The 25,605-nt window shown below is 52.2% G+C and overlaps 16 non-coding genes and 1 pseudogene across 16 annotated transcripts; all 17 read left to right on the top strand.

The window, feature by feature from the left end:
* The first annotated feature begins 647 nt into the window (after nt 1-647).
* On the top strand, nt 648-766 carry LOC126154538 (5S ribosomal RNA). The gene has a single exon (XR_007532113.1). It is a non-coding gene; the product is annotated as a 5S ribosomal RNA (ribosomal RNA).
* Nucleotides 767-2,058: 1,292 nt separating this feature from the next.
* Nucleotides 2,059-2,177, top strand: LOC126154536 (5S ribosomal RNA). The gene has a single exon (XR_007532111.1). It is a non-coding gene; the product is annotated as a 5S ribosomal RNA (ribosomal RNA).
* Nucleotides 2,178-3,470: 1,293 nt separating this feature from the next.
* LOC126154535 (5S ribosomal RNA) lies at nt 3,471-3,589 on the top strand. The gene has a single exon (XR_007532110.1). It is a non-coding gene; the product is annotated as a 5S ribosomal RNA (ribosomal RNA).
* A 1,294-nt stretch (nt 3,590-4,883) lies between these two features.
* On the top strand, nt 4,884-5,002 carry LOC126154534 (5S ribosomal RNA). Its single transcript, XR_007532109.1, has one exon. It is a non-coding gene; the product is annotated as a 5S ribosomal RNA (ribosomal RNA).
* Nucleotides 5,003-6,294: 1,292 nt separating this feature from the next.
* On the top strand, nt 6,295-6,413 carry LOC126154533 (5S ribosomal RNA). Its single transcript, XR_007532108.1, has one exon. It is a non-coding gene; the product is annotated as a 5S ribosomal RNA (ribosomal RNA).
* Nucleotides 6,414-7,705: 1,292 nt separating this feature from the next.
* On the top strand, nt 7,706-7,824 carry LOC126154532 (5S ribosomal RNA). The gene has a single exon (XR_007532107.1). It is a non-coding gene; the product is annotated as a 5S ribosomal RNA (ribosomal RNA).
* A 1,292-nt stretch (nt 7,825-9,116) lies between these two features.
* On the top strand, nt 9,117-9,235 carry LOC126154531 (5S ribosomal RNA). The gene has a single exon (XR_007532106.1). It is a non-coding gene; the product is annotated as a 5S ribosomal RNA (ribosomal RNA).
* Nucleotides 9,236-10,527: 1,292 nt separating this feature from the next.
* Nucleotides 10,528-10,646, top strand: LOC126154530 (5S ribosomal RNA). The gene has a single exon (XR_007532105.1). It is a non-coding gene; the product is annotated as a 5S ribosomal RNA (ribosomal RNA).
* A 1,295-nt stretch (nt 10,647-11,941) lies between these two features.
* LOC126154529 (5S ribosomal RNA) lies at nt 11,942-12,060 on the top strand. The gene has a single exon (XR_007532104.1). It is a non-coding gene; the product is annotated as a 5S ribosomal RNA (ribosomal RNA).
* A 1,292-nt stretch (nt 12,061-13,352) lies between these two features.
* On the top strand, nt 13,353-13,471 carry LOC126154521 (5S ribosomal RNA). Its single transcript, XR_007532098.1, has one exon. It is a non-coding gene; the product is annotated as a 5S ribosomal RNA (ribosomal RNA).
* A 1,292-nt stretch (nt 13,472-14,763) lies between these two features.
* Nucleotides 14,764-14,882, top strand: LOC126154509 (5S ribosomal RNA). The gene has a single exon (XR_007532087.1). It is a non-coding gene; the product is annotated as a 5S ribosomal RNA (ribosomal RNA).
* A 1,293-nt stretch (nt 14,883-16,175) lies between these two features.
* LOC126154572 (5S ribosomal RNA) lies at nt 16,176-16,294 on the top strand. Its single transcript, XR_007532145.1, has one exon. It is a non-coding gene; the product is annotated as a 5S ribosomal RNA (ribosomal RNA).
* Nucleotides 16,295-17,586: 1,292 nt separating this feature from the next.
* Nucleotides 17,587-17,705, top strand: LOC126154561 (5S ribosomal RNA). Its single transcript, XR_007532134.1, has one exon. It is a non-coding gene; the product is annotated as a 5S ribosomal RNA (ribosomal RNA).
* A 1,292-nt stretch (nt 17,706-18,997) lies between these two features.
* Nucleotides 18,998-19,116, top strand: LOC126154549 (5S ribosomal RNA). The gene has a single exon (XR_007532123.1). It is a non-coding gene; the product is annotated as a 5S ribosomal RNA (ribosomal RNA).
* Nucleotides 19,117-20,408: 1,292 nt separating this feature from the next.
* On the top strand, nt 20,409-20,527 carry LOC126154537 (5S ribosomal RNA). The gene has a single exon (XR_007532112.1). It is a non-coding gene; the product is annotated as a 5S ribosomal RNA (ribosomal RNA).
* A 1,293-nt stretch (nt 20,528-21,820) lies between these two features.
* On the top strand, nt 21,821-21,939 carry LOC126154503 (5S ribosomal RNA). The gene has a single exon (XR_007532081.1). It is a non-coding gene; the product is annotated as a 5S ribosomal RNA (ribosomal RNA).
* Nucleotides 21,940-23,221: 1,282 nt separating this feature from the next.
* LOC126154528 (5S ribosomal RNA) lies at nt 23,222-23,339 on the top strand (annotated as a pseudogene).
* Nucleotides 23,340-25,605: the final 2,266 nt, after the last annotated feature.

Below are 25,605 nucleotides of genomic sequence, written 5' to 3'. Positions count from 1 at the left end.
GTAAACAAAAATTCTGTGTCTTCTGTCCTTGGTTTCGCACCTTTCCATGGCACGGCACAGCGCTGCTCTAGTAGCTCCGAACGGCCGCCCACGGCGTCTCGGACACGCCGGTCAGGCCCGCGCCCGTCTCGCAGATGTTTCTCGTGCTTGTGCTGTCATATGGGCCGCGACCCGAGCGGCAGCGAGCGGCAGTCGAGCAAAGTCGGGACAAGTCGGGACGGGAGGGGGGACAGGCGCGAATGCAAATGCACCGCGCAAATTACGCATAAATCTGGAAGCGCGGCGTGTGTCAGGCAGGTGAGAAAGCTTCCGTCGGTCCAGCAGGACACTGCAACACCCCGCGCAGTGCCCCCGCCGCCCGGCCGCGCGCAAGCCCTGCGCCGGATAACAGGAACAAGGCGCGTCGCCAGTGGGTGTCGGAGGCCGCACGCACCAAACGAATGACAGGCGGTGCATCGAGCAGCTGTGTTGTGCGTCTCACCTACGTTCGGCAGTCGCCTATGAGACGCCGAGGCGAGCGCGCACTCCGCGCCACCTTCGAGGTGGAAAGACGCGCTTTGCGTCAAATGTGCCACGGAAAGCGGCGATTGCGTGTGTTGGGAGAAGAGGCGAATGCTTCCTCCGTGGTGCGGCTACAGTATAAGGACGCCAACGGCCATACCATGTTGACTACACCGGTTCTCGTCCGATCACCGAAGTTAAGCAACATCGGGCGCGGTTAGTACTTGGATGGGTGACCGCCTGGGAACACCGCGTGCTGTTGGCTCTTTCTCATTTTTTCATTTTTACGTCGCTACACCTGCCAGGCCTCTTTTCATAATAACTTTCAGGTGTCGACAAAGATGCTTCCACAAGCATTTTAAAGTACTGTATTAAACGTAAGATACGAAATTACGGTAATGAACTCGGTTTGAGTAAGAATGCGCGAAGGAAGAGTGCTAGGAACTCGTTGAAAATGACAAAACACTACCAATCGACAGATGTGTTCTTGAAATGCGCCAGAGCCTACTGTTACGCAGCAGTGCTAAATTCCGAAAAGTAACTAAATAAATAAATAAATAAAAAAAAACCAACCGTTCTCGTGCCATCACCCAAGTTAAGCAACAACGTTAGTATTCGGATCGGCGACTGCCTGGGACCTCTGGCTGTCTTCATATTTTGCTTTCTTGTCGCCAGCCCTGCCAGCCGTCTCTTCACGCTACCTTTCCGATGCGACAAAGATGTTTCCACAATGACTTAAATCTGTTGTAATAAACAAAAGATACGATATTAGGGAACTCAGTTTGAAGAAGCGTGTGCCAAGGAAGATTTCCAAAGTGTCTCTGGAAATAACAAAACAGTATTAAGCGGCAGAAATGTTCCGAAATACGTCCGGGCTTATTGTTTTGTAGCAGTGTACACGTGCAAATTTGTAAACAAAAATTCTGTGTCTTCTGTCCTTGGTTTCGCACCTTTCCATGGCACGGCACAGCGCTGCTCTAGTAGCTCCGAACGGCCGCCCACGGCGTCTCGGACACGCCGGTCAGGCCCGCGCCCGTCTCGCAGATGTTTCTCGTGCTTGTGCTGTCATATGGGCCGCGACCCGAGCGGCAGCGAGCGGCAGTCGAGCAAAGTCGGGACAAGTCGGGACGGGAGGGGGGACAGGCGCGAATGCAAATGCACCGCGCAAATTACGCATAAATCTGGAAGCGCGGCGTGTGTCAGGCAGGTGAGAAAGCTTCCGTCGGTCCAGCAGGACACTGCAACACCCCGCGCAGTGCCCCCGCCGCCCGGCCGCGCGCAAGCCCTGCGCCGGATAACAGGAACAAGGCGCGTCGCCAGTGGGTGTCGGAGGCCGCACGCACCAAACGAATGACAGGCGGTGCATCGAGCAGCTGTGTTGTGCGTCTCACCTACGTTCGGCAGTCGCCTATGAGACGCCGAGGCGAGCGCGCACTCCGCGCCACCTTCGAGGTGGAAAGACGCGCTTTGCGTCAAATGTGCCACGGAAAGCGGCGATTGCGTGTGTTGGGAGAAGAGGCGAATGCTTCCTCCGTGGTGCGGCTACAGTATAAGGACGCCAACGGCCATACCATGTTGACTACACCGGTTCTCGTCCGATCACCGAAGTTAAGCAACATCGGGCGCGGTTAGTACTTGGATGGGTGACCGCCTGGGAACACCGCGTGCTGTTGGCTCTTTCTCATTTTTTCATTTTTACGTCGCTACACCTGCCAGGCCTCTTTTCATAATAACTTTCAGGTGTCGACAAAGATGCTTCCACAAGCATTTTAAAGTACTGTATTAAACGTAAGATACGAAATTACGGTAATGAACTCGGTTTGAGTAAGAATGCGCGAAGGAAGAGTGCTAGGAACTCGTTGAAAATGACAAAACACTACCAATCGACAGATGTGTTCTTGAAATGCGCCAGAGCCTACTGTTACGCAGCAGTGCTAAATTCCGAAAAGTAACTAAATAAATAAATAAATAAAAAAAAAACCAACCGTTCTCGTGCCATCACCCAAGTTAAGCAACAACGTTAGTATTCGGATCGGCGACTGCCTGGGACCTCTGGCTGTCTTCATATTTTGCTTTCTTGTCGCCAGCCCTGCCAGCCGTCTCTTCACGCTACCTTTCCGATGCGACAAAGATGTTTCCACAATGACTTAAATCTGTTGTAATAAACAAAAGATACGATATTAGGGAACTCAGTTTGAAGAAGCGTGTGCCAAGGAAGATTTCCAAAGTGTCTCTGGAAATAACAAAACAGTATTAAGCGGCAGAAATGTTCCGAAATACGTCCGGGCTTATTGTTTTGTAGCAGTGTACACGTGCAAATTTGTAAACAAAAATTCTGTGTCTTCTGTCCTTGGTTTCGCACCTTTCCATGGCACGGCACAGCGCTGCTCTAGTAGCTCCGAACGGCCGCCCACGGCGTCTCGGACACGCCGGTCAGGCCCGCGCCCGTCTCGCAGATGTTTCTCGTGCTTGTGCTGTCATATGGGCCGCGACCCGAGCGGCAGCGAGCGGCAGTCGAGCAAAGTCGGGACAAGTCGGGACGGGAGGGGGGACAGGCGCGAATGCAAATGCACCGCGCAAATTACGCATAAATCTGGAAGCGCGGCGTGTGTCAGGCAGGTGAGAAAGCTTCCGTCGGTCCAGCAGGACACTGCAACACCCCGCGCAGTGCCCCCGCCGCCCGGCCGCGCGCAAGCCCTGCGCCGGATAACAGGAACAAGGCGCGTCGCCAGTGGGTGTCGGAGGCCGCACGCACCAAACGAATGACAGGCGGTGCATCGAGCAGCTGTGTTGTGCGTCTCACCTACGTTCGGCAGTCGCCTATGAGACGCCGAGGCGAGCGCGCACTCCGCGCCACCTTCGAGGTGGAAAGACGCGCTTTGCGTCAAATGTGCCACGGAAAGCGGCGATTGCGTGTGTTGGGAGAAGAGGCGAATGCTTCCTCCGTGGTGCGGCTACAGTATAAGGACGCCAACGGCCATACCATGTTGACTACACCGGTTCTCGTCCGATCACCGAAGTTAAGCAACATCGGGCGCGGTTAGTACTTGGATGGGTGACCGCCTGGGAACACCGCGTGCTGTTGGCTCTTTCTCATTTTTTCATTTTTACGTCGCTACACCTGCCAGGCCTCTTTTCATAATAACTTTCAGGTGTCGACAAAGATGCTTCCACAAGCATTTTAAAGTACTGTATTAAACGTAAGATACGAAATTACGGTAATGAACTCGGTTTGAGTAAGAATGCGCGAAGGAAGAGTGCTAGGAACTCGTTGAAAATGACAAAACACTACCAATCGACAGATGTGTTCTTGAAATGCGCCAGAGCCTACTGTTACGCAGCAGTGCTAAATTCCGAAAAGTAACTAAATAAATAAATAAATAAAAAAAAACCAACCGTTCTCGTGCCATCACCCAAGTTAAGCAACAACGTTAGTATTCGGATCGGCGACTGCCTGGGACCTCTGGCTGTCTTCATATTTTGCTTTCTTGTCGCCAGCCCTGCCAGCCGTCTCTTCACGCTACCTTTCCGATGCGACAAAGATGTTTCCACAATGACTTAAATCTGTTGTAATAAACAAAAGATACGATATTAGGGAACTCAGTTTGAAGAAGCGTGTGCCAAGGAAGATTTCCAAAGTGTCTCTGGAAATAACAAAACAGTATTAAGCGGCAGAAATGTTCCGAAATACGTCCGGGCTTATTGTTTTGTAGCAGTGTACACGTGCAAATTTGTAAACAAAAATTCTGTGTCTTCTGTCCTTGGTTTCGCACCTTTCCATGGCACGGCACAGCGCTGCTCTAGTAGCTCCGAACGGCCGCCCACGGCGTCTCGGACACGCCGGTCAGGCCCGCGCCCGTCTCGCAGATGTTTCTCGTGCTTGTGCTGTCATATGGGCCGCGACCCGAGCGGCAGCGAGCGGCAGTCGAGCAAAGTCGGGACAAGTCGGGACGGGAGGGGGGACAGGCGCGAATGCAAATGCACCGCGCAAATTACGCATAAATCTGGAAGCGCGGCGTGTGTCAGGCAGGTGAGAAAGCTTCCGTCGGTCCAGCAGGACACTGCAACACCCCGCGCAGTGCCCCCGCCGCCCGGCCGCGCGCAAGCCCTGCGCCGGATAACAGGAACAAGGCGCGTCGCCAGTGGGTGTCGGAGGCCGCACGCACCAAACGAATGACAGGCGGTGCATCGAGCAGCTGTGTTGTGCGTCTCACCTACGTTCGGCAGTCGCCTATGAGACGCCGAGGCGAGCGCGCGCACTCCGCGCCACCTTCGAGGTGGAAAGACGCGCTTTGCGTCAAATGTGCCACGGAAAGCGGCGATTGCGTGTGTTGGGAGAAGAGGCGAATGCTTCCTCCGTGGTGCGGCTACAGTATAAGGACGCCAACGGCCATACCATGTTGACTACACCGGTTCTCGTCCGATCACCGAAGTTAAGCAACATCGGGCGCGGTTAGTACTTGGATGGGTGACCGCCTGGGAACACCGCGTGCTGTTGGCTCTTTCTCATTTTTTCATTTTTACGTCGCTACACCTGCCAGGCCTCTTTTCATAATAACTTTCAGGTGTCGACAAAGATGCTTCCACAAGCATTTTAAAGTACTGTATTAAACGTAAGATACGAAATTACGGTAATGAACTCGGTTTGAGTAAGAATGCGCGAAGGAAGAGTGCTAGGAACTCGTTGAAAATGACAAAACACTACCAATCGACAGATGTGTTCTTGAAATGCGCCAGAGCCTACTGTTACGCAGCAGTGCTAAATTCCGAAAAGTAACTAAATAAATAAATAAATAAAAAAAAACCAACCGTTCTCGTGCCATCACCCAAGTTAAGCAACAACGTTAGTATTCGGATCGGCGACTGCCTGGGACCTCTGGCTGTCTTCATATTTTGCTTTCTTGTCGCCAGCCCTGCCAGCCGTCTCTTCACGCTACCTTTCCGATGCGACAAAGATGTTTCCACAATGACTTAAATCTGTTGTAATAAACAAAAGATACGATATTAGGGAACTCAGTTTGAAGAAGCGTGTGCCAAGGAAGATTTCCAAAGTGTCTCTGGAAATAACAAAACAGTATTAAGCGGCAGAAATGTTCCGAAATACGTCCGGGCTTATTGTTTTGTAGCAGTGTACACGTGCAAATTTGTAAACAAAAATTCTGTGTCTTCTGTCCTTGGTTTCGCACCTTTCCATGGCACGGCACAGCGCTGCTCTAGTAGCTCCGAACGGCCGCCCACGGCGTCTCGGACACGCCGGTCAGGCCCGCGCCCGTCTCGCAGATGTTTCTCGTGCTTGTGCTGTCATATGGGCCGCGACCCGAGCGGCAGCGAGCGGCAGTCGAGCAAAGTCGGGACAAGTCGGGACGGGAGGGGGGACAGGCGCGAATGCAAATGCACCGCGCAAATTACGCATAAATCTGGAAGCGCGGCGTGTGTCAGGCAGGTGAGAAAGCTTCCGTCGGTCCAGCAGGACACTGCAACACCCCGCGCAGTGCCCCCGCCGCCCGGCCGCGCGCAAGCCCTGCGCCGGATAACAGGAACAAGGCGCGTCGCCAGTGGGTGTCGGAGGCCGCACGCACCAAACGAATGACAGGCGGTGCATCGAGCAGCTGTGTTGTGCGTCTCACCTACGTTCGGCAGTCGCCTATGAGACGCCGAGGCGAGCGCGCACTCCGCGCCACCTTCGAGGTGGAAAGACGCGCTTTGCGTCAAATGTGCCACGGAAAGCGGCGATTGCGTGTGTTGGGAGAAGAGGCGAATGCTTCCTCCGTGGTGCGGCTACAGTATAAGGACGCCAACGGCCATACCATGTTGACTACACCGGTTCTCGTCCGATCACCGAAGTTAAGCAACATCGGGCGCGGTTAGTACTTGGATGGGTGACCGCCTGGGAACACCGCGTGCTGTTGGCTCTTTCTCATTTTTTCATTTTTACGTCGCTACACCTGCCAGGCCTCTTTTCATAATAACTTTCAGGTGTCGACAAAGATGCTTCCACAAGCATTTTAAAGTACTGTATTAAACGTAAGATACGAAATTACGGTAATGAACTCGGTTTGAGTAAGAATGCGCGAAGGAAGAGTGCTAGGAACTCGTTGAAAATGACAAAACACTACCAATCGACAGATGTGTTCTTGAAATGCGCCAGAGCCTACTGTTACGCAGCAGTGCTAAATTCCGAAAAGTAACTAAATAAATAAATAAATAAAAAAAAACCAACCGTTCTCGTGCCATCACCCAAGTTAAGCAACAACGTTAGTATTCGGATCGGCGACTGCCTGGGACCTCTGGCTGTCTTCATATTTTGCTTTCTTGTCGCCAGCCCTGCCAGCCGTCTCTTCACGCTACCTTTCCGATGCGACAAAGATGTTTCCACAATGACTTAAATCTGTTGTAATAAACAAAAGATACGATATTAGGGAACTCAGTTTGAAGAAGCGTGTGCCAAGGAAGATTTCCAAAGTGTCTCTGGAAATAACAAAACAGTATTAAGCGGCAGAAATGTTCCGAAATACGTCCGGGCTTATTGTTTTGTAGCAGTGTACACGTGCAAATTTGTAAACAAAAATTCTGTGTCTTCTGTCCTTGGTTTCGCACCTTTCCATGGCACGGCACAGCGCTGCTCTAGTAGCTCCGAACGGCCGCCCACGGCGTCTCGGACACGCCGGTCAGGCCCGCGCCCGTCTCGCAGATGTTTCTCGTGCTTGTGCTGTCATATGGGCCGCGACCCGAGCGGCAGCGAGCGGCAGTCGAGCAAAGTCGGGACAAGTCGGGACGGGAGGGGGGACAGGCGCGAATGCAAATGCACCGCGCAAATTACGCATAAATCTGGAAGCGCGGCGTGTGTCAGGCAGGTGAGAAAGCTTCCGTCGGTCCAGCAGGACACTGCAACACCCCGCGCAGTGCCCCCGCCGCCCGGCCGCGCGCAAGCCCTGCGCCGGATAACAGGAACAAGGCGCGTCGCCAGTGGGTGTCGGAGGCCGCACGCACCAAACGAATGACAGGCGGTGCATCGAGCAGCTGTGTTGTGCGTCTCACCTACGTTCGGCAGTCGCCTATGAGACGCCGAGGCGAGCGCGCACTCCGCGCCACCTTCGAGGTGGAAAGACGCGCTTTGCGTCAAATGTGCCACGGAAAGCGGCGATTGCGTGTGTTGGGAGAAGAGGCGAATGCTTCCTCCGTGGTGCGGCTACAGTATAAGGACGCCAACGGCCATACCATGTTGACTACACCGGTTCTCGTCCGATCACCGAAGTTAAGCAACATCGGGCGCGGTTAGTACTTGGATGGGTGACCGCCTGGGAACACCGCGTGCTGTTGGCTCTTTCTCATTTTTTCATTTTTACGTCGCTACACCTGCCAGGCCTCTTTTCATAATAACTTTCAGGTGTCGACAAAGATGCTTCCACAAGCATTTTAAAGTACTGTATTAAACGTAAGATACGAAATTACGGTAATGAACTCGGTTTGAGTAAGAATGCGCGAAGGAAGAGTGCTAGGAACTCGTTGAAAATGACAAAACACTACCAATCGACAGATGTGTTCTTGAAATGCGCCAGAGCCTACTGTTACGCAGCAGTGCTAAATTCCGAAAAGTAACTAAATAAATAAATAAATAAAAAAAAACCAACCGTTCTCGTGCCATCACCCAAGTTAAGCAACAACGTTAGTATTCGGATCGGCGACTGCCTGGGACCTCTGGCTGTCTTCATATTTTGCTTTCTTGTCGCCAGCCCTGCCAGCCGTCTCTTCACGCTACCTTTCCGATGCGACAAAGATGTTTCCACAATGACTTAAATCTGTTGTAATAAACAAAAGATACGATATTAGGGAACTCAGTTTGAAGAAGCGTGTGCCAAGGAAGATTTCCAAAGTGTCTCTGGAAATAACAAAACAGTATTAAGCGGCAGAAATGTTCCGAAATACGTCCGGGCTTATTGTTTTGTAGCAGTGTACACGTGCAAATTTGTAAACAAAAATTCTGTGTCTTCTGTCCTTGGTTTCGCACCTTTCCATGGCACGGCACAGCGCTGCTCTAGTAGCTCCGAACGGCCGCCCACGGCGTCTCGGACACGCCGGTCAGGCCCGCGCCCGTCTCGCAGATGTTTCTCGTGCTTGTGCTGTCATATGGGCCGCGACCCGAGCGGCAGCGAGCGGCAGTCGAGCAAAGTCGGGACAAGTCGGGACGGGAGGGGGGACAGGCGCGAATGCAAATGCACCGCGCAAATTACGCATAAATCTGGAAGCGCGGCGTGTGTCAGGCAGGTGAGAAAGCTTCCGTCGGTCCAGCAGGACACTGCAACACCCCGCGCAGTGCCCCCGCCGCCCGGCCGCGCGCAAGCCCTGCGCCGGATAACAGGAACAAGGCGCGTCGCCAGTGGGTGTCGGAGGCCGCACGCACCAAACGAATGACAGGCGGTGCATCGAGCAGCTGTGTTGTGCGTCTCACCTACGTTCGGCAGTCGCCTATGAGACGCCGAGGCGAGCGCGCACTCCGCGCCACCTTCGAGGTGGAAAGACGCGCTTTGCGTCAAATGTGCCACGGAAAGCGGCGATTGCGTGTGTTGGGAGAAGAGGCGAATGCTTCCTCCGTGGTGCGGCTACAGTATAAGGACGCCAACGGCCATACCATGTTGACTACACCGGTTCTCGTCCGATCACCGAAGTTAAGCAACATCGGGCGCGGTTAGTACTTGGATGGGTGACCGCCTGGGAACACCGCGTGCTGTTGGCTCTTTCTCATTTTTTCATTTTTACGTCGCTACACCTGCCAGGCCTCTTTTCATAATAACTTTCAGGTGTCGACAAAGATGCTTCCACAAGCATTTTAAAGTACTGTATTAAACGTAAGATACGAAATTACGGTAATGAACTCGGTTTGAGTAAGAATGCGCGAAGGAAGAGTGCTAGGAACTCGTTGAAAATGACAAAACACTACCAATCGACAGATGTGTTCTTGAAATGCGCCAGAGCCTACTGTTACGCAGCAGTGCTAAATTCCGAAAAGTAACTAAATAAATAAATAAATAAAAAAAAACCAACCGTTCTCGTGCCATCACCCAAGTTAAGCAACAACGTTAGTATTCGGATCGGCGACTGCCTGGGACCTCTGGCTGTCTTCATATTTTGCTTTCTTGTCGCCAGCCCTGCCAGCCGTCTCTTCACGCTACCTTTCCGATGCGACAAAGATGTTTCCACAATGACTTAAATCTGTTGTAATAAACAAAAGATACGATATTAGGGAACTCAGTTTGAAGAAGCGTGTGCCAAGGAAGATTTCCAAAGTGTCTCTGGAAATAACAAAACAGTATTAAGCGGCAGAAATGTTCCGAAATACGTCCGGGCTTATTGTTTTGTAGCAGTGTACACGTGCAAATTTGTAAACAAAAATTCTGTGTCTTCTGTCCTTGGTTTCGCACCTTTCCATGGCACGGCACAGCGCTGCTCTAGTAGCTCCGAACGGCCGCCCACGGCGTCTCGGACACGCCGGTCAGGCCCGCGCCCGTCTCGCAGATGTTTCTCGTGCTTGTGCTGTCATATGGGCCGCGACCCGAGCGGCAGCGAGCGGCAGTCGAGCAAAGTCGGGACAAGTCGGGACGGGAGGGGGGACAGGCGCGAATGCAAATGCACCGCGCAAATTACGCATAAATCTGGAAGCGCGGCGTGTGTCAGGCAGGTGAGAAAGCTTCCGTCGGTCCAGCAGGACACTGCAACACCCCGCGCAGTGCCCCCGCCGCCCGGCCGCGCGCAAGCCCTGCGCCGGATAACAGGAACAAGGCGCGTCGCCAGTGGGTGTCGGAGGCCGCACGCACCAAACGAATGACAGGCGGTGCATCGAGCAGCTGTGTTGTGCGTCTCACCTACGTTCGGCAGTCGCCTATGAGACGCCGAGGCGAGCGCGCACTCCGCGCCACCTTCGAGGTGGAAAGACGCGCTTTGCGTCAAATGTGCCACGGAAAGCGGCGATTGCGTGTGTTGGGAGAAGAGGCGAATGCTTCCTCCGTGGTGCGGCTACAGTATAAGGACGCCAACGGCCATACCATGTTGACTACACCGGTTCTCGTCCGATCACCGAAGTTAAGCAACATCGGGCGCGGTTAGTACTTGGATGGGTGACCGCCTGGGAACACCGCGTGCTGTTGGCTCTTTCTCATTTTTTCATTTTTACGTCGCTACACACCTGCCAGGCCTCTTTTCATAATAACTTTCAGGTGTCGACAAAGATGCTTCCACAAGCATTTTAAAGTACTGTATTAAACGTAAGATACGAAATTACGGTAATGAACTCGGTTTGAGTAAGAATGCGCGAAGGAAGAGTGCTAGGAACTCGTTGAAAATGACAAAACACTACCAATCGACAGATGTGTTCTTGAAATGCGCCAGAGCCTACTGTTACGCAGCAGTGCTAAATTCCGAAAAGTAACTAAATAAATAAATAAATAAAAAAAAAACCAACCGTTCTCGTGCCATCACCCAAGTTAAGCAACAACGTTAGTATTCGGATCGGCGACTGCCTGGGACCTCTGGCTGTCTTCATATTTTGCTTTCTTGTCGCCAGCCCTGCCAGCCGTCTCTTCACGCTACCTTTCCGATGCGACAAAGATGTTTCCACAATGACTTAAATCTGTTGTAATAAACAAAAGATACGATATTAGGGAACTCAGTTTGAAGAAGCGTGTGCCAAGGAAGATTTCCAAAGTGTCTCTGGAAATAACAAAACAGTATTAAGCGGCAGAAATGTTCCGAAATACGTCCGGGCTTATTGTTTTGTAGCAGTGTACACGTGCAAATTTGTAAACAAAAATTCTGTGTCTTCTGTCCTTGGTTTCGCACCTTTCCATGGCACGGCACAGCGCTGCTCTAGTAGCTCCGAACGGCCGCCCACGGCGTCTCGGACACGCCGGTCAGGCCCGCGCCCGTCTCGCAGATGTTTCTCGTGCTTGTGCTGTCATATGGGCCGCGACCCGAGCGGCAGCGAGCGGCAGTCGAGCAAAGTCGGGACAAGTCGGGACGGGAGGGGGGACAGGCGCGAATGCAAATGCACCGCGCAAATTACGCATAAATCTGGAAGCGCGGCGTGTGTCAGGCAGGTGAGAAAGCTTCCGTCGGTCCAGCAGGACACTGCAACACCCCGCGCAGTGCCCCCGCCGCCCGGCCGCGCGCAAGCCCTGCGCCGGATAACAGGAACAAGGCGCGTCGCCAGTGGGTGTCGGAGGCCGCACGCACCAAACGAATGACAGGCGGTGCATCGAGCAGCTGTGTTGTGCGTCTCACCTACGTTCGGCAGTCGCCTATGAGACGCCGAGGCGAGCGCGCACTCCGCGCCACCTTCGAGGTGGAAAGACGCGCTTTGCGTCAAATGTGCCACGGAAAGCGGCGATTGCGTGTGTTGGGAGAAGAGGCGAATGCTTCCTCCGTGGTGCGGCTACAGTATAAGGACGCCAACGGCCATACCATGTTGACTACACCGGTTCTCGTCCGATCACCGAAGTTAAGCAACATCGGGCGCGGTTAGTACTTGGATGGGTGACCGCCTGGGAACACCGCGTGCTGTTGGCTCTTTCTCATTTTTTCATTTTTACGTCGCTACACCTGCCAGGCCTCTTTTCATAATAACTTTCAGGTGTCGACAAAGATGCTTCCACAAGCATTTTAAAGTACTGTATTAAACGTAAGATACGAAATTACGGTAATGAACTCGGTTTGAGTAAGAATGCGCGAAGGAAGAGTGCTAGGAACTCGTTGAAAATGACAAAACACTACCAATCGACAGATGTGTTCTTGAAATGCGCCAGAGCCTACTGTTACGCAGCAGTGCTAAATTCCGAAAAGTAACTAAATAAATAAATAAATAAAAAAAAACCAACCGTTCTCGTGCCATCACCCAAGTTAAGCAACAACGTTAGTATTCGGATCGGCGACTGCCTGGGACCTCTGGCTGTCTTCATATTTTGCTTTCTTGTCGCCAGCCCTGCCAGCCGTCTCTTCACGCTACCTTTCCGATGCGACAAAGATGTTTCCACAATGACTTAAATCTGTTGTAATAAACAAAAGATACGATATTAGGGAACTCAGTTTGAAGAAGCGTGTGCCAAGGAAGATTTCCAAAGTGTCTCTGGAAATAACAAAACAGTATTAAGCGGCAGAAATGTTCCGAAATACGTCCGGGCTTATTGTTTTGTAGCAGTGTACACGTGCAAATTTGTAAACAAAAATTCTGTGTCTTCTGTCCTTGGTTTCGCACCTTTCCATGGCACGGCACAGCGCTGCTCTAGTAGCTCCGAACGGCCGCCCACGGCGTCTCGGACACGCCGGTCAGGCCCGCGCCCGTCTCGCAGATGTTTCTCGTGCTTGTGCTGTCATATGGGCCGCGACCCGAGCGGCAGCGAGCGGCAGTCGAGCAAAGTCGGGACAAGTCGGGACGGGAGGGGGGACAGGCGCGAATGCAAATGCACCGCGCAAATTACGCATAAATCTGGAAGCGCGGCGTGTGTCAGGCAGGTGAGAAAGCTTCCGTCGGTCCAGCAGGACACTGCAACACCCCGCGCAGTGCCCCCGCCGCCCGGCCGCGCGCAAGCCCTGCGCCGGATAACAGGAACAAGGCGCGTCGCCAGTGGGTGTCGGAGGCCGCACGCACCAAACGAATGACAGGCGGTGCATCGAGCAGCTGTGTTGTGCGTCTCACCTACGTTCGGCAGTCGCCTATGAGACGCCGAGGCGAGCGCGCACTCCGCGCCACCTTCGAGGTGGAAAGACGCGCTTTGCGTCAAATGTGCCACGGAAAGCGGCGATTGCGTGTGTTGGGAGAAGAGGCGAATGCTTCCTCCGTGGTGCGGCTACAGTATAAGGACGCCAACGGCCATACCATGTTGACTACACCGGTTCTCGTCCGATCACCGAAGTTAAGCAACATCGGGCGCGGTTAGTACTTGGATGGGTGACCGCCTGGGAACACCGCGTGCTGTTGGCTCTTTCTCATTTTTTCATTTTTACGTCGCTACACCTGCCAGGCCTCTTTTCATAATAACTTTCAGGTGTCGACAAAGATGCTTCCACAAGCATTTTAAAGTACTGTATTAAACGTAAGATACGAAATTACGGTAATGAACTCGGTTTGAGTAAGAATGCGCGAAGGAAGAGTGCTAGGAACTCGTTGAAAATGACAAAACACTACCAATCGACAGATGTGTTCTTGAAATGCGCCAGAGCCTACTGTTACGCAGCAGTGCTAAATTCCGAAAAGTAACTAAATAAATAAATAAATAAAAAAAAACCAACCGTTCTCGTGCCATCACCCAAGTTAAGCAACAACGTTAGTATTCGGATCGGCGACTGCCTGGGACCTCTGGCTGTCTTCATATTTTGCTTTCTTGTCGCCAGCCCTGCCAGCCGTCTCTTCACGCTACCTTTCCGATGCGACAAAGATGTTTCCACAATGACTTAAATCTGTTGTAATAAACAAAAGATACGATATTAGGGAACTCAGTTTGAAGAAGCGTGTGCCAAGGAAGATTTCCAAAGTGTCTCTGGAAATAACAAAACAGTATTAAGCGGCAGAAATGTTCCGAAATACGTCCGGGCTTATTGTTTTGTAGCAGTGTACACGTGCAAATTTGTAAACAAAAATTCTGTGTCTTCTGTCCTTGGTTTCGCACCTTTCCATGGCACGGCACAGCGCTGCTCTAGTAGCTCCGAACGGCCGCCCACGGCGTCTCGGACACGCCGGTCAGGCCCGCGCCCGTCTCGCAGATGTTTCTCGTGCTTGTGCTGTCATATGGGCCGCGACCCGAGCGGCAGCGAGCGGCAGTCGAGCAAAGTCGGGACAAGTCGGGACGGGAGGGGGGACAGGCGCGAATGCAAATGCACCGCGCAAATTACGCATAAATCTGGAAGCGCGGCGTGTGTCAGGCAGGTGAGAAAGCTTCCGTCGGTCCAGCAGGACACTGCAACACCCCGCGCAGTGCCCCCGCCGCCCGGCCGCGCGCAAGCCCTGCGCCGGATAACAGGAACAAGGCGCGTCGCCAGTGGGTGTCGGAGGCCGCACGCACCAAACGAATGACAGGCGGTGCATCGAGCAGCTGTGTTGTGCGTCTCACCTACGTTCGGCAGTCGCCTATGAGACGCCGAGGCGAGCGCGCACTCCGCGCCACCTTCGAGGTGGAAAGACGCGCTTTGCGTCAAATGTGCCACGGAAAGCGGCGATTGCGTGTGTTGGGAGAAGAGGCGAATGCTTCCTCCGTGGTGCGGCTACAGTATAAGGACGCCAACGGCCATACCATGTTGACTACACCGGTTCTCGTCCGATCACCGAAGTTAAGCAACATCGGGCGCGGTTAGTACTTGGATGGGTGACCGCCTGGGAACACCGCGTGCTGTTGGCTCTTTCTCATTTTTTCATTTTTACGTCGCTACACCTGCCAGGCCTCTTTTCATAATAACTTTCAGGTGTCGACAAAGATGCTTCCACAAGCATTTTAAAGTACTGTATTAAACGTAAGATACGAAATTACGGTAATGAACTCGGTTTGAGTAAGAATGCGCGAAGGAAGAGTGCTAGGAACTCGTTGAAAATGACAAAACACTACCAATCGACAGATGTGTTCTTGAAATGCGCCAGAGCCTACTGTTACGCAGCAGTGCTAAATTCCGAAAAGTAACTAAATAAATAAATAAATAAAAAAAAAACCAACCGTTCTCGTGCCATCACCCAAGTTAAGCAACAACGTTAGTATTCGGATCGGCGACTGCCTGGGACCTCTGGCTGTCTTCATATTTTGCTTTCTTGTCGCCAGCCCTGCCAGCCGTCTCTTCACGCTACCTTTCCGATGCGACAAAGATGTTTCCACAATGACTTAAATCTGTTGTAATAAACAAAAGATACGATATTAGGGAACTCAGTTTGAAGAAGCGTGTGCCAAGGAAGATTTCCAAAGTGTCTCTGGAAATAACAAAACAGTATTAAGCGGCAGAAATGTTCCGAAATACGTCCGGGCTTATTGTTTTGTAGCAGTGTACACGTGCAAATTTGTAAACAAAAATTCTGTGTCTTCTGTCCTTGGTTTCGCACCTTTCCATGGCACGGCACAGCGCTGCTCTAGTAGCTCCGAACGGCCGCCCACGGCGTCTCGGACACGCCGGTCAGGCCCGCGCCCGTCTCGCAGATGTTTCTCGTGCTTGTGCTGTCATATGGGCCGCGACCCGAGCGGCAGCGAGCGGCAGTCGAGCAAAGTCGGGACAAGTCGGGACGGGAGGGGGGACAGGCGCGAATGCAAATGCACCGCGCAAATTACGCATAAATCTGGAAGCGCGGCGTGTGTCAGGCAGGTGAGAAAGCTTCCGTCGGTCCAGCAGGACACTGCAACACCCCGCGCAGTGCCCCCGCCGCCCGGCCGCGCGCAAGCCCTGCGCCGGATAACAGGAACAAGGCGCGTCGCCAGTGGGTGTCGGAGGCCGCACGCACCAAACGAATGACAGGCGGTGCATCGAGCAGCTGTGTTGTGCGTCTCACCTACGTTCGGCAGTCGCCTATGAGACGCCGAGGCGAGCGCGCACTCCGCGCCACCTTCGAGGTGGAAAGACGCGCTTTGCGTCAAATGTGCCACGGAAAGCGGCGATTGCGTGTGTTGGGAGAAGAGGCGAATGCTTCCTCCGTGGTGCGGCTACAGTATAAGGACGCCAACGGCCATACCATGTTGACTACACCGGTTCTCGTCCGATCACCGAAGTTAAGCAACATCGGGCGCGGTTAGTACTTGGATGGGTGACCGCCTGGGAACACCGCGTGCTGTTGGCTCTTTCTCATTTTTTCATTTTTACGTCGCTACACCTGCCAGGCCTCTTTTCATAATAACTTTCAGGTGTCGACAAAGATGCTTCCACAAGCATTTTAAAGTACTGTATTAAACGTAAGATACGAAATTACGGTAATGAACTCGGTTTGAGTAAGAATGCGCGAAGGAAGAGTGCTAGGAACTCGTTGAAAATGACAAAACACTACCAATCGACAGATGTGTTCTTGAAATGCGCCAGAGCCTACTGTTACGCAGCAGTGCTAAATTCCGAAAAGTAACTAAATAAATAAATAAATAAAAAAAAACCAACCGTTCTCGTGCCATCACCCAAGTTAAGCAACAACGTTAGTATTCGGATCGGCGACTGCCTGGGACCTCTGGCTGTCTTCATATTTTGCTTTCTTGTCGCCAGCCCTGCCAGCCGTCTCTTCACGCTACCTTTCCGATGCGACAAAGATGTTTCCACAATGACTTAAATCTGTTGTAATAAACAAAAGATACGATATTAGGGAACTCAGTTTGAAGAAGCGTGTGCCAAGGAAGATTTCCAAAGTGTCTCTGGAAATAACAAAACAGTATTAAGCGGCAGAAATGTTCCGAAATACGTCCGGGCTTATTGTTTTGTAGCAGTGTACACGTGCAAATTTGTAAACAAAAATTCTGTGTCTTCTGTCCTTGGTTTCGCACCTTTCCATGGCACGGCACAGCGCTGCTCTAGTAGCTCCGAACGGCCGCCCACGGCGTCTCGGACACGCCGGTCAGGCCCGCGCCCGTCTCGCAGATGTTTCTCGTGCTTGTGCTGTCATATGGGCCGCGACCCGAGCGGCAGCGAGCGGCAGTCGAGCAAAGTCGGGACAAGTCGGGACGGGAGGGGGGACAGGCGCGAATGCAAATGCACCGCGCAAATTACGCATAAATCTGGAAGCGCGGCGTGTGTCAGGCAGGTGAGAAAGCTTCCGTCGGTCCAGCAGGACACTGCAACACCCCGCGCAGTGCCCCCGCCGCCCGGCCGCGCGCAAGCCCTGCGCCGGATAACAGGAACAAGGCGCGTCGCCAGTGGGTGTCGGAGGCCGCACGCACCAAACGAATGACAGGCGGTGCATCGAGCAGCTGTGTTGTGCGTCTCACCTACGTTCGGCAGTCGCCTATGAGACGCCGAGGCGAGCGCGCACTCCGCGCCACCTTCGAGGTGGAAAGACGCGCTTTGCGTCAAATGTGCCACGGAAAGCGGCGATTGCGTGTGTTGGGAGAAGAGGCGAATGCTTCCTCCGTGGTGCGGCTACAGTATAAGGACGCCAACGGCCATACCATGTTGACTACACCGGTTCTCGTCCGATCACCGAAGTTAAGCAACATCGGGCGCGGTTAGTACTTGGATGGGTGACCGCCTGGGAACACCGCGTGCTGTTGGCTCTTTCTCATTTTTTCATTTTTACGTCGCTACACCTGCCAGGCCTCTTTTCATAATAACTTTCAGGTGTCGACAAAGATGCTTCCACAAGCATTTTAAAGTACTGTATTAAACGTAAGATACGAAATTACGGTAATGAACTCGGTTTGAGTAAGAATGCGCGAAGGAAGAGTGCTAGGAACTCGTTGAAAATGACAAAACACTACCAATCGACAGATGTGTTCTTGAAATGCGCCAGAGCCTACTGTTACGCAGCAGTGCTAAATTCCGAAAAGTAACTAAATAAATAAATAAATAAAAAAAAACCAACCGTTCTCGTGCCATCACCCAAGTTAAGCAACAACGTTAGTATTCGGATCGGCGACTGCCTGGGACCTCTGGCTGTCTTCATATTTTGCTTTCTTGTCGCCAGCCCTGCCAGCCGTCTCTTCACGCTACCTTTCCGATGCGACAAAGATGTTTCCACAATGACTTAAATCTGTTGTAATAAACAAAAGATACGATATTAGGGAACTCAGTTTGAAGAAGCGTGTGCCAAGGAAGATTTCCAAAGTGTCTCTGGAAATAACAAAACAGTATTAAGCGGCAGAAATGTTCCGAAATACGTCCGGGCTTATTGTTTTGTAGCAGTGTACACGTGCAAATTTGTAAACAAAAATTCTGTGTCTTCTGTCCTTGGTTTCGCACCTTTCCATGGCACGGCACAGCGCTGCTCTAGTAGCTCCGAACGGCCGCCCACGGCGTCTCGGACACGCCGGTCAGGCCCGCGCCCGTCTCGCAGATGTTTCTCGTGCTTGTGCTGTCATATGGGCCGCGACCCGAGCGGCAGCGAGCGGCAGTCGAGCAAAGTCGGGACAAGTCGGGACGGGAGGGGGGACAGGCGCGAATGCAAATGCACCGCGCAAATTACGCATAAATCTGGAAGCGCGGCGTGTGTCAGGCAGGTGAGAAAGCTTCCGTCGGTCCAGCAGGACACTGCAACACCCCGCGCAGTGCCCCCGCCGCCCGGCCGCGCGCAAGCCCTGCGCCGGATAACAGGAACAAGGCGCGTCGCCAGTGGGTGTCGGAGGCCGCACGCACCAAACGAATGACAGGCGGTGCATCGAGCAGCTGTGTTGTGCGTCTCACCTACGTTCGGCAGTCGCCTATGAGACGCCGAGGCGAGCGCGCACTCCGCGCCACCTTCGAGGTGGAAAGACGCGCTTTGCGTCAAATGTGCCACGGAAAGCGGCGATTGCGTGTGTTGGGAGAAGAGGCGAATGCTTCCTCCGTGGTGCGGCTACAGTATAAGGACGCCAACGGCCATACCATGTTGACTACACCGGTTCTCGTCCGATCACCGAAGTTAAGCAACATCGGGCGCGGTTAGTACTTGGATGGGTGACCGCCTGGGAACACCGCGTGCTGTTGGCTCTTTCTCATTTTTTCATTTTTACGTCGCTACACCTGCCAGGCCTCTTTTCATAATAACTTTCAGGTGTCGACAAAGATGCTTCCACAAGCATTTTAAAGTACTGTATTAAACGTAAGATACGAAATTACGGTAATGAACTCGGTTTGAGTAAGAATGCGCGAAGGAAGAGTGCTAGGAACTCGTTGAAAATGACAAAACACTACCAATCGACAGATGTGTTCTTGAAATGCGCCAGAGCCTACTGTTACGCAGCAGTGCTAAATTCCGAAAAGTAACTAAATAAATAAATAAATAAAAAAAAACCAACCGTTCTCGTGCCATCACCCAAGTTAAGCAACAACGTTAGTATTCGGATCGGCGACTGCCTGGGACCTCTGGCTGTCTTCATATTTTGCTTTCTTGTCGCCAGCCCTGCCAGCCGTCTCTTCACGCTACCTTTCCGATGCGACAAAGATGTTTCCACAATGACTTAAATCTGTTGTAATAAACAAAAGATACGATATTAGGGAACTCAGTTTGAAGAAGCGTGTGCCAAGGAAGATTTCCAAAGTGTCTCTGGAAATAACAAAACAGTATTAAGCGGCAGAAATGTTCCGAAATACGTCCGGGCTTATTGTTTTGTAGCAGTGTACACGTGCAAATTTGTAAACAAAAATTCTGTGTCTTCTGTCCTTGGTTTCGCACCTTTCCATGGCACGGCACAGCGCTGCTCTAGTAGCTCCGAACGGCCGCCCACGGCGTCTCGGACACGCCGGTCAGGCCCGCGCCCGTCTCGCAGATGTTTCTCGTGCTTGTGCTGTCATATGGGCCGCGACCCGAGCGGCAGCGAGCGGCAGTCGAGCAAAGTCGGGACAAGTCGGGACGGGAGGGGGGACAGGCGCGAATGCAAATGCACCGCGCAAATTACGCATAAATCTGGAAGCGCGGCGTGTGTCAGGCAGGTGAGAAAGCTTCCGTCGGTCCAGCAGGACACTGCAACACCCCGCGCAGTGCCCCCGCCGCCCGGCCGCGCGCAAGCCCTGCGCCGGATAACAGGAACAAGGCGCGTCGCCAGTGGGTGTCGGAGGCCGCACGCACCAAACGAATGACAGGCGGTGCATCGAGCAGCTGTGTTGTGCGTCTCACCTACGTTCGGCAGTCGCCTATGAGACGCCGAGGCGAGCGCGCACTCCGCGCCACCTTCGAGGTGGAAAGACGCGCTTTGCGTCAAATGTGCCACGGAAAGCGGCGATTGCGTGTGTTGGGAGAAGAGGCGAATGCTTCCTCCGTGGTGCGGCTACAGTATAAGGACGCCAACGGCCATACCATGTTGACTACACCGGTTCTCGTCCGATCACCGAAGTTAAGCAACATCGGGCGCGGTTAGTACTTGGATGGGTGACCGCCTGGGAACACCGCGTGCTGTTGGCTCTTTCTCATTTTTTCATTTTTACGTCGCTACACCTGCCAGGCCTCCTTTTCATAATAACTTTCAGGTGTCGACAAAGATGCTTCCACAAGCATTTTAAAGTACTGTATTAAACGTAAGATACGAAATTACGGTAATGAACTCGGTTTGAGTAAGAATGCGCGAAGGAAGAGTGCTAGGAACTCGTTGAAAATGACAAAACACTACCAATCGACAGATGTGTTCTTGAAATGCGCCAGAGCCTACTGTTACGCAGCAGTGCTAAATTCCGAAAAGTAACTAAATAAATAAATAAATAAAAAAAAACCAACCGTTCTCGTGCCATCACCCAAGTTAAGCAACAACGTTAGTATTCGGATCGGCGACTGCCTGGGACCTCTGGCTGTCTTCATATTTTGCTTTCTTGTCGCCAGCCCTGCCAGCCGTCTCTTCACGCTACCTTTCCGATGCGACAAAGATGTTTCCACAATGACTTAAATCTGTTGTAATAAACAAAAGATACGATATTAGGGAACTCAGTTTGAAGAAGCGTGTGCCAAGGAAGATTTCCAAAGTGTCTCTGGAAATAACAAAACAGTATTAAGCGGCAGAAATGTTCCGAAATACGTCCGGGCTTATTGTTTTGTAGCAGTGTACACGTGCAAATTTGTAAACAAAAATTCTGTGTCTTCTGTCCTTGGTTTCGCACCTTTCCATGGCACGGCACAGCGCTGCTCTAGTAGCTCCGAACGGCCGCCCACGGCGTCTCGGACACGCCGGTCAGGCCCGCGCCCGTCTCGCAGATGTTTCTCGTGCTTGTGCTGTCATATGGGCCGCGACCCGAGCGGCAGCGAGCGGCAGTCGAGCAAAGTCGGGACAAGTCGGGACGGGAGGGGGGACAGGCGCGAATGCAAATGCACCGCGCAAATTACGCATAAATCTGGAAGCGCGGCGTGTGTCAGGCAGGTGAGAAAGCTTCCGTCGGTCCAGCAGGACACTGCAACACCCCGCGCAGTGCCCCCGCCGCCCGGCCGCGCGCAAGCCCTGCGCCGGATAACAGGAACAGGGCGCGTCGCCAGTGGGTGTCGGAGGCCGCACGCACCAAACGAATGACAGGCGGTGCATCGAGCAGCTGTGTTGTGCGTCTCACCTACGTTCGGCAGTCGCCTATGAGACGCCGAGGCGAGCGCGCACTCCGCGCCACCTTCGAGGTGGAAAGACGCGCTTTGCGTCAAATGTGCCACGGAAAGCGGCGATTGCGTGTGTTGGGAGAAGAGGCGAATGCTTCCTCCGTGGTGCGGCTACAGTATAAGGACGCCAACGGCCATACCATGTTGACTACACCGGTTCTCGTCCGATCACCGAAGTTAAGCAACATCGGGCGCGGTTAGTACTTGGATGGGTGACCGCCTGGGAACACCGCGTGCTGTTGGCTCTTTCTCATTTTTTCATTTTTACGTCGCTACACCTGCCAGGCCTCTTTTCATAATAACTTTCAGGTGTCGACAAAGATGCTTCCACAAGCATTTTAAAGTACTGTATTAAACGTAAGATACGAAATTACGGTAATGAACTCGGTTTGAGTAAGAATGCGCGAAGGAAGAGTGCTAGGAACTCGTTGAAAATGACAAAACACTACCAATCGACAGATGTGTTCTTGAAATGCGCCAGAGCCTACTGTTACGCAGCAGTGCTAAATTCCGAAAAGTAACTAAATAAATAAATAAATAAAAAAAAACCAACCGTTCTCGTGCCATCACCCAAGTTAAGCAACAACGTTAGTATTCGGATCGGCGACTGCCTGGGACCTCTGGCTGTCTTCATATTTTGCTTTCTTGTCGCCAGCCCTGCCAGCCGTCTCTTCACGCTACCTTTCCGATGCGACAAAGATGTTTCCACAATGACTTAAATCTGTTGTAATAAACAAAAGATACGATATTAGGGAACTCAGTTTGAAGAAGCGTGTGCCAAGGAAGATTTCCAAAGTGTCTCTGGAAATAACAAAACAGTATTAAGCGGCAGAAATGTTCCGAAATACGTCCGGGCTTATTGTTTTGTAGCAGTGTACACGTGCAAATTTGTAAACAAAAATTCTGTGTCTTCTGTCCTTGGTTTCGCACCTTTCCATGGCACGGCACAGCGCTGCTCTAGTAGCTCCGAACGGCCGCCCACGGCGTCTCGGACACGCCGGTCAGGCCCGCGCCCGTCTCGCAGATGTTTCTCGTGCTTGTGCTGTCATATGGGCCGCGACCCGAGCGGCAGCGAGCGGCAGTCGGGACAAGTCGGGACGGGAGGGGGGACAGGCGCGAATGCAAATGCACCGCGCAAATTACGCATAAATCTGGAAGCGCGGCGTGTGTCAGGCAGGTGAGAAAGCTTCCGTCGGTCCAGCAGGACACTGCAACACCCCGCGCAGTGCCCCCGCCGCCCGGCCGCGCGCAAGCCCTGCGCCGGATAACAGGAACAAGGCGCGTCGCCAGTGGGTGTCGGAGGCCGCACGCACCAAACGAATGACAGGCGGTGCATCGAGCAGCTGTGTTGTGCGTCTCACCTACGTTCGGCAGTCGCCTATGAGACGCCGAGGCGAGCGCGCACTCCGCGCCACCTTCGAGGTGGAAAGACGCGCTTTGCGTCAAATGTGCCACGGAAAGCGGCGATTGCGTGTGTTGGGAGAAGAGGCGAATGCTTCCTCCGTGGTGCGGCTACAGTATAAGGACGCCAACGGCCATACCATGTTGACTACACCGGTTCTCGTCCGATCACCGAAGTTAAGCAACATCGGGCGCGGTTAGTACTTGGATGGGTGACCGCCTGGCAACACCTCGGTGCCGAGCGAGCAGTGTTTACCTTGTGCGACTTGGCCGGCGGCGCCTCGCGTGTCGTCTGCTTACTTTGCCACGTGGCTTTCTTTCTACTGAACTGTAAGTAATGGATATTCTTTACGATGATAGCGAAGAGCGACAGAACAATGTTCAGTGCGAATTTGATCGTTCCTTTGAGAAACCTTCGGCTTTTGAAATTCATCGTTGGTTAATTGAGGATTTGTTGTTGTCTACTAATGACGTACTCGGTATTCAGTTCGATACGTTCTTAAATTCTGTGTTCTTAAAACTGAAATCTTCCGATCTGTGTGATGCTGTAGTTTCTGTTAATGACGCTGTTCGCAAATTTAGACACCTTAACGGAAATATTAGTAATGTCACTGTGTCTCACGTCAGTTTCGGTCTTCGACATATACGGATATTTAACCTTCCGTTTGAAATTCGTAATGACACCATTTCTCGTCACTTGCGGCCACTGTGACTCACAGCAGAACGGCCATAAGGTGCACGAGGCAGCAATAGACCCATGGAGACAAGTCTGCTGGAGGACGATGTATTGAATCGGGACGCAATTTGAGTGATCCATCGTCATTAGGTGGCCCTGAACGTTACAATTCACTATCAGTTTTTCGTCCGATTCGAAAATCTTTGACTCACAGCAGAACGGCCATAAGGTGCCCTAGGCAGCAATAGACCCATGGAGACAAGTCTGCTGGAGGACGATGTATTGAATCGGGACGCAATTTGAGTGATCCATCGTCATTAGGTGGCCCTGAACGTTAAAATTCACTATCAGTTTTTCGTCCGATTCGAAAATCTTTGACTCACAGCAGAACGGCCATAAGGTGCCCTAGGCAGCAATAGACCCATGGAGACAAGTCTGCTGGGGGACGATGTATTGAATCGGGACGCAATTTGAGTGTTCCATCGTCATTAGGAGGCCCTGAATGTTACAATTCATTATCAGTTTTTCGTCCCATTCGATAATTTAGACTCACAGCAAGAACAGGCCATAAGGTGCCCCTAGGCAGCAATAGACCCCATGGAGACAAGTCTGCCTGGAGGACGATGTATTGAATCGGGACGCAATTGAGTGATCCATCGTCATTAGGTGGCCCTGAACGTTAAAATTCACTATCAGTTTTTCGTCCGATTCCGAAAATCTTTGACTCACAGCAGAACGGCCATAAGGTGCCCTAGGCAGCGATGTATTGAATCGGGACGCAATTTGAGTGATCCATCGTCATTAGGTGGCCCTGAACGTTACAATTCACTATCAGTTTTTCGTCCCATTCGATAATCTAGACTCACAGCAGAAATGCCATAAGGTGCCCGAGGCAGCAATAGACCCATGGAGACAAGTCGGCTGGAGGTCGATGTATTGAATCGTGACGCAATTTGAGTGATCCATCGTCATTAGGTGGCCCTGAACGTTAAAATTCACTATCAGTTTTTCGTCCGATTCGAAAATCTTTGACTCACAGCAGAACGGCCATAAGGTGCCCGAGGCAGCAATAGACCCATGGAGACAAGTCTGCTGGAGGACGATGTATTGAATCGGGACGCAATTTGAGTGTTCCATCGTCATTAGGAGGCCCTGAATGTTACAATTCACTATCAGTTTTTCGTCCCATTCGATAATTTAGACTCACAGCATAACGGCCATGGAGACAAGTCGGCTGGAGGACGATGTATTGAATCGGGACGCAATTTGAGTGTTCCATCGTCATTAGGTGGCCCTGAATGTTACAATTCACTATCAGTTTTTCGTCAGATTCGAAAATCTTTGACTCAGATCAGAACGGCCATAAGGTGCCCGAGGCAGCAATAGACCCATGGAGACAAGTCTGCTGGAGGACGATGTATTGAATCGGGACGCAATTTGAGTGTTCCATCGTCATTAGGAGGCCCTGAATGTTACAATTCACTATCAGTTTTTCGTCAGATTCGAAAATTTTTTACTCACAGCAGAACGGCCATAAGGTGCCCGAGGCAGCAATAGACCCATGGAGACAAGTCTGTTGGAGGACGATGTATTGAATCGGGGCGCAATTTGAGTGATCCATCGTCATTAGGTGGCCCTGAACGTTACAATTCACTATCAGTTTTTCGTCCGATTCGAAAGTCTTTGACTCACAGCAGAACGGCCATAAGGTGCCCGAGGCAGCAATAGACCCATGGAGACAAGTCTGCTGGCGGACGATGTATTGAATCGGGACGCAATTTGAGTGTTCCATCGTCATTAGGAGGCCCTGAACGTTACAATTCACTATCAGTTT

Source organism: Schistocerca cancellata, unplaced genomic scaffold (assembly GCF_023864275.1).
Source record: "Schistocerca cancellata isolate TAMUIC-IGC-003103 unplaced genomic scaffold, iqSchCanc2.1 HiC_scaffold_1093, whole genome shotgun sequence".
Lineage (NCBI taxonomy): Eukaryota > Metazoa > Arthropoda > Insecta > Orthoptera > Acrididae > Schistocerca > Schistocerca cancellata.
Note: the sequence above shows the minus strand (reverse complement) of the source record. Positions and strands in the feature narration are given on the sequence as shown.